General features: G+C 34.1%; 1 pseudogene; it reads left to right on the top strand.

The window, feature by feature from the left end:
• Nucleotides 1-586: 586 nt before the first annotated feature.
• On the top strand, nt 587-1904 carry LOC119525796 (annotated as a pseudogene).
• Nucleotides 1905-13075: the final 11171 nt, after the last annotated feature.

The following is a 13075-nucleotide window of genomic DNA, read 5'->3' as shown; positions in this document are numbered from 1 at the left end:
CCCCACAAATGTCATCTATATGGAAAAGCCATCAGTAGATATTCTAGTCTTCAAAACCATGAGATAACTCACAAGAGAGCAACCCCAGGAATGTCATCTATGTGGGGAAGCTTCATTCACTGTTCTGCCCTTAAACAACATGACAGAATTCACACTGGAGAAAAACTCTATGAATGTCATCCATGTGGGGAAGACTTCAGTCATTGCTCTTCCTTTTAATGAGGTGAGGGGACTCACACTGGAGAAGAAACCTATACATGTCATCTGTGTGGGAAAGCTTTCACTCATAGTTATGCCTTTTGGTAACATGAGAGAATACACAGTGGACAGAAGTCATAAGAATACCATCTACATTGGAAAAAAACTTAATTTTTATAAACTTAGACAATGCAAGACAATTCAAACTCGGGAGAAACCCTATGAATTTCATCAGTGTGGGTAATCCTTAAGTCAATATTTTTGACTTTAGATGGTGTGAGAGTATAATATAAATGTGAATATAGGAGTGATTTCAGCCAACTTGCTGTCACTGCCTCCTTTCTGCTCATGGTGAGCCTGTCAGTCCCTGGACAGTACACTCCTACATCTTGGCAATGGGTAGCAGGGATCTGATGAGCTTTTCTTCTGGCATAACTAATGGGTACTTTACCATGAACAATTCTACCCCTACTACAGGTATGGATACTATTGGGAATGACAAGAAGTTTAAAGGAGATAAATCTCTCTTTTCACCTTCCTGTGTTCTTTGTCAAATTCCAAGTGATGTCAGTGAAGCAGAGGTCAAATCATTAGGTCCATCATTTGGCAAAGTAATCTCTTTATGTTGAAATGAAAAGGCCAGGCTCTTTTAGGAAAGGCTTCTGAGGAAGCTGCTTTTACTGTGGTGAATTATTACACTCCTATTAATCATCATCTTCAGAATTGACCTGTTTATATTCAGTATTCCAACCATGGAGGGCTCAAGACTGACAACCTGTCTAATCAAGCTGGAACTGAAGCTGCATTGCGGGCCATAAGTGCTGTCCAGCCACAAAGTCGGGCTCCTTATGGAGCATTTTCTTGGAAGGCAGTGTGGCTGGACAAAGCCCTGCGCTCTGAATAATTAAAATCCTCTTTTTCCTGTTAATCTAAATCCTTCATCAGATATTTTCAAACAGTGGCTCCATCTTGAAGATTATCACCTTTATAAATGAAAATGAGCTTCAAGCCTTCTTTCAGTATGCTGACCTAATGAATGCACATTGTGCCAAAATGACTGAATGGCCAGAATATCTATAATGCATGCTGCACTCTGCACATTGACTTCTCCAAACTCACCAGTCTTAATGTGAAATACAATAATGACAAAAGCAGAGTTCACTTGCTTAGACCTTCTTACTGGTGATAGCCAGCCATTCCCTGAGCCTCCTATAACTGCTGCTTTCATGGCACACATTATAATTTCCTCACCATATGCAGGGGCTTCTGGATTTTCCCCAGATATTGGGTTTCCTCAACCTACAGATCTTTCAGTTCCAGCTGTTCCTGAAGCTCTTGGTCCACTCAGAATTACTTCCTCTGCTGTCACTGAATGGACGGCCATTCCTGGGGCAAGTGGCATGCCAGATAATTCTGTTCTTGTGGTCACCAATCTCATGCTCAGCCAGCAATGAATCTTCTAGGTGGTCAAGTACATAAAAGTGCTTCATATTACACTGTGTAAGCATCAAAGAATTCAGCTTCCTGAAGAAAGATATGAAGACCAGGGTCTAACAAAGGACTTCAGCAAATAGTCCTTTGCCTCCCTTCAAAAACCCTGGTTCTAGAAACTTCCAGAATATTTTCCACTATCAACCACTCTCCATCTTTCTGACATATCCCCTCTGTTACGTTTTCACAACTGTAGAACATTTTCACAGTTGTAGAACATTTTCACAGCTGCTGAATGTTTAGTTGAGGCTCTAAAATTGAAAAATGGCACACAATAAAATATTAATTCCCTATATTATTGAACTTTAAGAGGACAGGTTTTCTTTTTGTTTGGGTCCAGTTCAGCCTTATAATTTCTAAACAGTGTAATTTCAAAAATTTATACATATAGACTTTAAATTACTTTTTGTAATTTAATTTACTTATGACTAAATTTTAAAATTTATGATTCAGAAGTTTGACCCTAGGAAATGAAGTTTACTTATAATATAAATCAATTATTTGCCATGTATTGGTAGTCATATATTAAAAAGTTTAGTTAAACTAGAAGTTAATTCATATATCCTGCAGGTTTACTTATATTGATACACCCCCCCAACAGCTGACTGGAAGACAGTCATTTGAATAATGCATATATTTAACTTTTGAAGTATATTTGCAGAAATGATGTATCAACTGTCCCGAAGGAAATTAAATGGAAGAAAACCAGGATCTATTAAGGCAAGAATAATTAATAATTTTCATAGGAAAAATCATATTTTAAATCTCAAAGGCACACTCATTTCTTGAGCAGTATCATATGATGTTAAGAAATTTTAAAGGAAAAATAACCTTACTTATAAACTGCTTTTTACATTTATTTTTAGAAAAAAATTACAGTCTTAAGGAAAATTTTGTATGGTTTGACAGATTTTTAAAAAGTTATTTTTGGTAAGGAATTCTTTTAGAAAAAAATTAAAAAGTTAACTTCAAATGGTTTTTGTATCACTAAAATGTCTAATACTTACCCAGAATTAGTGTGTATTTACTTAATTACTTAATATGTGCCTTGTGCACTTATGATACAGTAAGTTAGTTTTCTCTAGGTATCTTGAAAGATGTGTTATGAGCTTGGTGAGCAGTTTGGGTTTTTTCCTTTCCTTTTTTTGGCAGTTATTTTAAAGACTTTTTTTCATTGCAGTTTTAAATGGTTTTTAATTTGCAATAGTTTTAACTCAGATTTTTGGAACTTTGGTGCAGAGACAGGGTGGAGGGCAGGGTGAACAGTTTTGGGAGTAACTCAGTGCACACCTGTAAGCCTCTTCACATTGTGACTGAGAGCAGTCATTGCTGGATATTGCATACCAATTTAGGGCAGTGAAATGCAACATAAATTTCTGGATTTTGCTCAATATTTGTCACAAATCGGAATTGGCCTCAAGATTACTGATTTTCTCAGTACTCAAGTGACAACTTGCTTTTCTGTATTAGTGTAACTTCATTACTGAGTGCCCACATATTTGGAGTATGAGAAAGTGGGTTATTTTCATATATTTTTTCTTTTCTTCCCTTGGTTGAATATAGGAGTACATTTTAATGTTGCTTTAGTATGTGTGTAATGTGAATGTTTCTTTTTAAAAAACAGCCTTTGTAAAAAAAACAAAAAATGATGTCATTAAATTTTATATTTCAGTGTAGTAGATAAATGAGTCTGGATTCATGTAAATGAACAAGTGTTTATAATCTTGCATTAATAGTCATTGATTTAGGTGTAGGTTTCAGACTAAATTACATAGCTCTGAGGATTAGGTCATGCATGATTAAAAATTACAAATAAAAAATTACATTATATATGTACATGTATATAAATCTATTTAGTCAATTTGCAGTAGAAAATCTCATTTCAGAAACTACTCATATGGCTTTCATTTGTGTGGCCCCACTCAGTCATCTCAGCCATTAATCTGTAATTAACCAAGGGCATCAGGTAAAATGCTGTGAGAAGGAAAAATACTCACATTTTAAATCTGAAAGTGTAATTCTCATAACAACTTCATTAGGTAGATATTATTTGTCCTTTTTATAGATGAGGAATACTAAGTTATTTAAAGATAAAATACCATGTACAAGGTCAAGTAACTATTTACAAATAAAGATTTGAAACAAAATTTATCTTATTCTGGTTTGTGCTTTTATCACTGAATTACTCTTTATCTTGAGGGCTAATTTGTCACCAAGAACATTGTGGAGATGCAATAGATAGGGTCAGGGTCTATTGGTTTCAGTTTCTCATCTTTTCCTATCCTTCATTCCCTTGAACAATATTATCCTATGAAAGAAAAAAAAATTTGTCTTAGAAATTTCATTGGCTTTCTTTCATTCTTCCTCCTTCTATGCAGTATTTCATTCAGTGATGATAAAAGAACCCTCAAAATAAGGGAGAAACTAATTCACAGATAAGATAAAAATTATTAGAAGAAGAATTCAGAATTCTGCAATTTGGAATATTAAGCTAAAGGCCTCTACCTTTCTACTACTAAAAACAAAAAGAATTTAAACATACCCACTTGGACAAGCTGTTATAGTCTATAGAAAGGAACACATTTATCTATTTCTCATTTCCTCCTCTTTTTTGCTCTTGAAAAGGAATCTGAACCAATGTATCTTCTTGTGACAAAATATTATTGGTTGTGGAGGAAATTTGTAGGTGACAAAAGGTCTGAAAGAAAAGTGTATGTAGTGATAAATATCTTTTCTCTATTTCATAAGAGTTATTTGTCTGTGTAAAATATTAAATATTTCAACAGCAGAGAGAAAAATTTGAAAGTTCATGTTTGATAATTAAAATCTTGGAATTAACCTGATGTACTGTAAATGAGAAAATATCACAGGAAATATATCCCAAATTTATATAATTTTATTTCAGAAATTGAAAGATAAGTAAAACCAGTGTTTCTCCTGAATTCTTCATTTGCTTATAGTTTTCTGGCATTATTTTATTTTGCATGAGTTATGTGCCCTATATATACTAAGGATGCAATATAATTAATGAAAATCCTATCCTCAAGATATTACTGTCCATATTACTGTCCACATGAAACGGAAAGTAAAAATAAATTTTAATGTTTGCTGTGAAAAGTCTACTGCGTAGTAATTATGGGAATAAAAAATGGTATATCTGATGATACCTGCAGCTGAGGGAAACCAAATGAATGGTGGCATGTACCTCAAAGGGATGCATGCATGGGTACATGTAATATACCCACTTAATGCAGGGTTCATCCTGAGATGCCTGGTATTTGGCAAAATGAGATGCAAGTTGATTCATTAAAGTTGATGGCTATCAGAGTGAGATGATTTTTGTATGGTAAATGAGGATTACAATGAGGTTGAGTTTCAAAACACTGTAGCAGAATGAAGTGCACATTGTGTATACTCCAGCACTGTTGAGATGTATTAGTATAGATACAAGAAGGTGACTAGTAGGCTGATGCAGAGTTGGAGTTTTGGAGAAGAAATGAAGGGACAGGAGATATGAGAGAATTCTATAAATGTTCTGAACAGAGAACTCAATGTTGTCAGCCAGACATAAAGACAGGTTTTTTATTTTTTTTTTGTAAAACAATACATTAGTAAGGACAGAAAACAACACCACTACCAAAAATTCCATATCCCTCCCTTACATCCCCCTCTCATACACATATAACTTTTCTACATTGCCTTTGTTACATTTAATGGAAGCATATTATATTACTGTTGACCATAGACTTCAGTTTGCTCTGATAATGTTTTTTTCCCAAATACCATCCCTTTTTCAACACTTTGCTTGGTTGACATTCATTTGTTCTCCCACATGTGAGAATATTTTTATATTTCTACATTTAGTAACAGTCATTGGCCATTCCAGTTTTTGCCAAGTTATACAGTCCCAGTCTTCATCATCTATCTTTAACTCTGGTGTCATATATACCCCTATTCCACCTCTTTCAGCCTTACTCACAGACATTTTTGTTCAGTGTACTTACAATATTGTGCTACCATCACACAGTATTATGCTATCTATTTCTGGATATATGCAATTAATCCTGCTGAACAATTTGTAGTCCTTCACCATCAAATGCCTGATCTCTACCCTCTTTCTATTTCCTGATAACATCTCAAAATTTGCTTACTAATATTAGTTCATATTAGAGAGGTCATACAGTATTAGCCCTTTTGTTTCTGGCTAACTTCATTCAATATAATGTCCTCAAGGTTCATCCACATTATTATATGCTCCATTTATTCTGTCTTACAGCTGCATAATATTCCATCAAGTGTATGTACCACAGTTTGTTTATCCACTCATCCATTGAGGAACATTTGGGTGAATTCCATCTCTTGGCAATCATGAATAATGCCACAATAAACATTGGTTTACAAATGTCTGTTTTTGTCTTACTTTCAGTTCCTTTGAGTATATACTTAGCAATGGAATAGCTGGGTCATACAGCAGATCTATACTTAGCTAATGAGGAACAGCCACACTGTCTTCCAGAGTGGTTGCATGATTCTACAACCTCACCAGCAATGAACAAGTGTGCCTCTCTCTCCACATCCTCTCCACACTGGCAATTTTCTGTTTTTCTGGATAATGGCAATTCTTGTAGGTGCGAGGTGATATTTCATTGTGGTTTTGATTTTCATTTCCCTAACAGCCAGTGAAGTTGAATATTTTTTCATATGTTTTTGAGCCACTTGCATTTCCTCTTCAGAAAAGTGTCTATCCATGTCTTTTGCCCATTTTTAAATTGGGTTGTTTGCCTTTCTTTTCTTGAGTTGTAGGTTTGCTTTATATATCGGGATATTAAACCCTTTTCTGATATGTGGTTTCCAAATATTGTCTCCCATTGTGTAGGCTGCCTTTTTACTTTTTTAACAAAGCTCTTTCATGTAAAAGTGTTTGATTTTGAGGAGATCCCATTTGTCTATTTGTTCTTTGGTTGCTCGTGCCTTGGGTGTAAGGTCTAGGAAACCACCTCCTATCACAAGATCTTTAAGATATTGTCCTACATTTTCTTCTAAGAGTCTTATGACCTTACCACTTATGTTTAGGTATTTGATCCACTATGAGTTAAATTTTGCATAAAATGTGAGGTAGGAGTCCTCTTTCATTCTTTTGAAAATGGATATCCAATTCTCCAAACACCATTTGTTGCAGAGGTTTCTATTTCTGCAAAGTAAGTTTTTTGGATTTTAATTGGTATTGCATTGAATCTATAAATCAGTTTAGGTAAAGTTGACATCTTAATTAAATGTAGTCTTCCAATTCATTAATATGGTACATTCTTCCATTTTTAATGTTCTGTTTGATTTCTTTTAGCAGTTTCTTGTAGTTTTGTTTGTATAGGTCTTTTGTGGCCTTCATGAAGTTTATTCTTAAATACTTGATTCATTTGGTTGCTATTGTAAATGGATTTTTTAAAAATTTCTTCCTCTTGTTGCACATTACTTGTGTAGACGAACTCTGTGGATTTTTGCATTTGATCTTGTGGCCTGTCACTTTGCTGTATCCATTGATTAGCTCTAATAACTTTGCTGTAGATTTTTCTAGGTTTTCTACATAGAGAATCATGTCATCTGCAAACAGTGAAAGTTTTACTTCTTCCTCTCCAATTTGGATGCCTTTCATTCCTTTTTCTTGCCTAATTGCTCAGCTAGAACTTTCAGCACAATGTTGAGTTACAATGGTTACAGTGGGCATCCCTGTCTTGTTCTTGATCTTAGAGGGAAAGCTTTCAGTCTCTCCCCATTGAGCATGATGTTAGCTGTGGGTTTTTCATATATGGCCTTTAGCATATTGAGAAAGTTCCCTTCTATTCCTGTCTTATGAAGAGCTTTCATCAAAAAATGATGTTGAATTTTGTCAAATGCCTTTTCTGCATTGATCAAGATGACCATGTGTTTCTTTTTCTTTGATTTGTTGATGTGGTGTATTACATTAATAGATTTTCTTGTGTTGAATCAACCTTGCATACCTGGAATAAACCCCACTTGTTCATGGTGCATAATTCTTTTAATATGCTGCTGGATTCTATTTGCTTGTATTTTGTTGCTGATATTTGCATCTATATTCATTAAAGAGATTGGTCTATAATTTTCTTTTTCTTTTTTTGTGGTATTTTTCTCTGATATTGGTGTTAGGCTGATGTTGGCTTCATAGAATGAGTTGGGTTGCTTTCCATCCTCTTCAATTTTTTGAAGAATTTGAGAAGGATTCATATTCATTCTATCTTGAATGCTTGGTAGAATTCACATGTGAAGCCATGTGAACATCTGTCAAGTTCATTTATCATACAATTAAACATCTCCATTTCCTTGATCCTCTGTCTGGATTTCTATCCATTGATGAGAGTGGTGTATTGAAATCTCCAACTATTATTGTGGAATTATCTACTTCTCCTTTCAGTGTTCTTAGTATTTACCTCATGAATTTTGAGGCCTTCTGGCTTGGTGCAACAATATTTATGATTTTTATGTTTTCTTGATGAACTGACCCCTTTATTAAACTGTAGTGTCCTTATTTGCCTTTTTTAATTGTTTTATTTTGAAGCCTACTTAGATATTAATATAGCTACTTTCACTTTTTTATGGTTGCTGTTTGCATGAAATATCTTTTTCCAGCTTTTCACTTTCAGCCTATTTTTTCCCTTGTGTCTAGGGTGAGTTTCTTGTAGACAACATATAGATGGGTTCTGTTTTGTAATCCATTCTGCCAGTCTGTGTCCTTTTATTGGGGAGTTTCATCCATTAACATTTAGTGTTATTACTGTAAGGGCAGTACTTTCTTCTATCATTTTGTCTTTTGGATTTTATATGTCACTTCTTATTTTTTCCTCTCTCTTTTTACCCTCCCTGATAATCTTCATTTCTACACTTTTCTTCAAACCTCTTTCTCCTGTGTCAAAGACAGGTTTTGATCAAAGAGATTAGATTTGAGCTCATGTTAAGACCAAAGCATAAATGAAGAAAATTTAGAAAATAGGGCTAGATATACAAGAAGAATAAGGGACATATTAACTTTAAAATTTGGGAGATAAGGAAATTGTAAGTGGTGAAAAGCTTAACCCTTTCACCCTGGAATGCATTTCCGAATTGGAAACTACATATAGATCACAGGTGTTTAAAAGGTCAAGGATCATCCTGTGAGACAGGGATGTTCAATGATCTTTGAGTCTATATAAATCATTACTAGGAATGGTGATAGAGAAGAAAACTATGAGCCAGCTGATGATGTCTATAGTAATTGTTATAACTTTCCTAGATGTTAATAAATTTACATAATTTTGAGAAAAGGATTTAGGAGGAAGAAATAGGACATCAAGAACAAGAGAAAAATACATTCCAAAAGTAAGTCATCATAGTCAGAAAGATACCAAGGGAAAATATTTTCTCAGCTTTACCCACTGTCCAGAGATAAAAGTAGAATTTCATATGGTTATTTATTTTTAAGCATAATAATTTCAATACACAAAAAATGCAGACAATAATTTATTAAACTTTATTTTGACAAAAAAATTATCTAGTGTGAGGGACATACCTGATTTAACAATGATAAATGAAAAATGTATGGCATAATTCATAAAAAGTAAAAAAAAATATTAAGCATATATATAATTGGAAAATCTGATTATTGAATAAGGGAAAAGATTAATGCTTAAGTTTGTAGATGCCAAATAATGAGGGAGGAATCCACATGAAGAAGAATACATGGTATTTCTTGTCCCACAATAACTTTCCTAGACAACTTAAAATGGGAGTTCAGTCATGGGCTGTGGAGAAGCAAAATACTATATAAAGGATTTGGATAGGTATGGAAGATACTGGTCTCTCCTCCAGAGAATGGCATTGTGTATGAGCTGCTTTGAGGAAAGAGTTTCAAGCTCAATACATAAGCATTGGAATCAGATGACTTGCAATGCTACCCAGACCATCTGTCAAGTGATTAGCATGGGACCAAAAGGAAAATCTAAAATGACAAAAATAGGCAGATTTGTTATATTCAATAAGCAAAGTAAGTTCTAACAGGGGAAATAAAGGTGAACAAGGGGTTCTGACAACATGGTTATAAAATTCTGCTTGGGAGGATAATTACTCATTAATGTTAAATTCTTCTAATTGGTCAGATTAAATACTATGACTCTAAAATTAATAAATAAATTGAATATATAAAGCCTAATATGTATATGATTGCTATGGAAAATTGAATATAATTGTCATAATAAAAAATAGCTGTTATTCAAGTAATTATGCTTTACTTTAAAAGAAGAAATGATTATTCTTCAAAGATATTGAGATTTGTATAATAAGATTGTCTATGTGAATATTTATAAACCCTAGATATGAATATCATAAACACCAGATGTAATTGACAAGAATCAGAGCAAGTGGGGACATTGATGGTGACTTACTATACACTGACACAAACACAAACACATGCACAAACATACATATATTCTTTTGAATAAGAGGCTTGAAACTACTAGTCTACAAATTTAATATGTCCTTCTAGATGTCTTGGGAAGATTAGAAAATAGGAATTTTACAGTCTTCAGTGAATCTGTTCTTCTGGAACTTTACAGCTCATAGAGCAGTAACTTCTGGCCCTGCTTGTTCTCTGTATATTTTTCACCATACCAGGTAAAATGCCCATCATCTTGGTTATTAGCTATGACTCACCTCCATTCCCTCATGTGTTTCTTCCTTAGTAACTTGGCCTTTGGTGACATCTGTTATAATCTCAGAGATTATAACAGATGGGTCATGGACTTCTTGTAGGATAGACAGACCATTTTTTTTCAAGCTGCCTTACTCAGCTCTCCATCTTCATTTCTTTTGAGTAATGAAGCTTTACCCATTGTGAAAAATTGACAAAATTTTTATCTAGTGTGAGGGACATACCTGATTTAATAATGATAAATGAAAACTGTATGGCATAATTCATAAAAAATAAAAAAAATATTAAGCATATATATAATTGGAAAATCTGATTATCTGAATAAGGGAAAAGATTGGAGCTTTACCTATTTGTCAATGGATAGGCCCCTTCTCTCTCTGTGATGGCAAATGATAGGTATGTGGTGATCTGCAGCCCTTTACATTCCACCAATAAAATGCATCCTCTCCTTTGTGTCCAGCTAGTGGTTGGGTCTATGTTGTGGCCATTTATGCAGTAGAAGTTCTCTTGGCTCTCACACCACTTTTTCTGCAGACTCATACTTTATTTGCTTATCTTCACTATTCTCAAGGTTACTTCCACTCAGAGGAAACAGAGAGCCTTTTCCAGCTGTAAAATCTAGGTAGGATATTGCCATGCCAGTAAAACACAGTTCTATATTCAACCCATTCTAATTTCTTTATACAATACCATAATGGCAGGTGAGTCAAGGCCATTTCTGTCTGTTCTTTTACAGCTTTAAAAATATAAGTTCCAGTACTGGTGTTCATGAATGCTTGAATGGACACATGTGTACCTATGTGCTTACAAATACACATATACACATACACATAAACAAACAGGTATAGTAAAATTTAAATACATTAAAGGAAAAAACAGAAAATTTAGAGAAGATATTTTAACTCTTCTAACCTATTCAACTAATTTACAATGACAATAATGAACAAATTCATAGAATTACAGTTAAATAAAAATATTGTGGTGGTGATTTGTAACTTGTAGCTTTCCCCATTAAAATTGATTTTTAAAATATTTGTATGGTTAAAAATCATCTGTCCCTAAAATTAATTAAATCTTTGTAGAATTTAGATGCATGAAAATATTTGCAGTTATAGCTTTAGTTGGAGTAATTTTCTCAGGGTTTGGAAATGGCTTTGTTAAGCCCTCAAATACCATACAAGTCAGTATAATTTGGCAGTCTATAAGACATTAGGATTACTTTTCTAGCAAGTCAGGAATAGTGTAGTCTTCTTCATTTCATACTGTCATTTCTTATTTTGTTTAGTCTAAATTATCTAATTTAAATTATACTGCCTCTTCACAGTTTTAAATCCTTCAATGAATTGTAGAGATTCAAGGAGAATCTCAAATTAATAGCCTTCCAGAACAAAAATATTGATATAGCCCTATTATCTGACCCCTTTCTTCTCTAAGGAGACAGCTGAAAAGACAGGACTATGCAACACAGAAAATTCTTTTCCACCCACATCCCAAATTCTATTTCACATCCTTCACTTGCTGATGATCTTCAGCAAAACTGGGAGTTTATAAAAGTCCTGATTCCATATTCACTCAACCACAAATTAAAGGATATTCTTTCTCACATTTTGTGGCCGAATTCTTATTCAAAGTTTTTGCTTTCAATAAAAAAAATGGGCCATAAGTAAGAAGGAATTATTACAGATTTCAGGGAGCAATTATATAGCCATCTCCACCATACATCACTGTGTTTTTTCATAAACCAAGTCAGAAACAGGAGTATGCTTCAAACTTTCCATGGGATGCAGAATTCCACTTTGGCACTGAAATAGAAAAAAATTGAACTCACAGGAATCAGAGATCTTAGGCATTGTCAAATTTTATTAGTGGTACAGAGAATGCAGATGACTCGATGCAAAATAGCATGAAACCTGAAACCATTTGTTCAGATCCCCTGAACTTCTTAATCACTTTAATATGCAAAAAGCAAGTTCTCCAGCTCTTATCTGAGAGGATTGCTTGACACAAAGGTTGTTATTTTGGACAGGAAATACCTCTATTTCATACTAGAAAATTTGTATAGATGTCATTGACATGTTTCAGTAAGCCATGCCCATGGATATGTTAATTCCATGCTTGCACTTCATAAGCTACCTAAAGAAGTCAAGTAACTTTTGAACATATTTCATAGCTAGGACCTTTATTTGTCATTCCCCTAGAATCTGCCAGCAGGAAACCATATTAGAATAAGTAAGGAAAATATTTTGATCTGATTATTTTGCCTGCCTGTTTTCACAGGGAAGGAAAGATTAGCCACTTCCTGGCTGCTAACTTTTTCTCTCTAGGCATTCATAAGAGTGGATAGGTTCAGAATGCTGGGTGTCATAGGTGATTGGCTATAGCATGGGTGGCTAGTTGAAAGTAAGGGTATGTGAATAGATAACCCAGATGATTTCAGATTGCTAAGGCAGTGTTCCAGTTTGCTAGTGCTGCCATTCTGCAAAACACCATAAATGAATTGTTTTTTATAAATGGGGCTTATTGTTCAAAAAGTTACAGTTTTAAGGCCATAAAGCATCCAAGGTAAGGCATCAACAATAAGGCACCTTCATTGGAGAAAGGGATTGGCATCAGGAAAGCCTCTGTTACCTGGGAAGTTACATGACTGGTGTCTGCTTCCTCCCAGGATGCATTTCAAAATGACATTCTCCA

The sequence above is a fragment of the Choloepus didactylus genome, assembly GCF_015220235.1.
Source record: "Choloepus didactylus isolate mChoDid1 chromosome 26 unlocalized genomic scaffold, mChoDid1.pri SUPER_26_unloc3, whole genome shotgun sequence".
NCBI lineage: Eukaryota > Metazoa > Chordata > Mammalia > Pilosa > Megalonychidae > Choloepus > Choloepus didactylus.
Note: the sequence above shows the minus strand (reverse complement) of the source record. Positions and strands in the feature narration are given on the sequence as shown.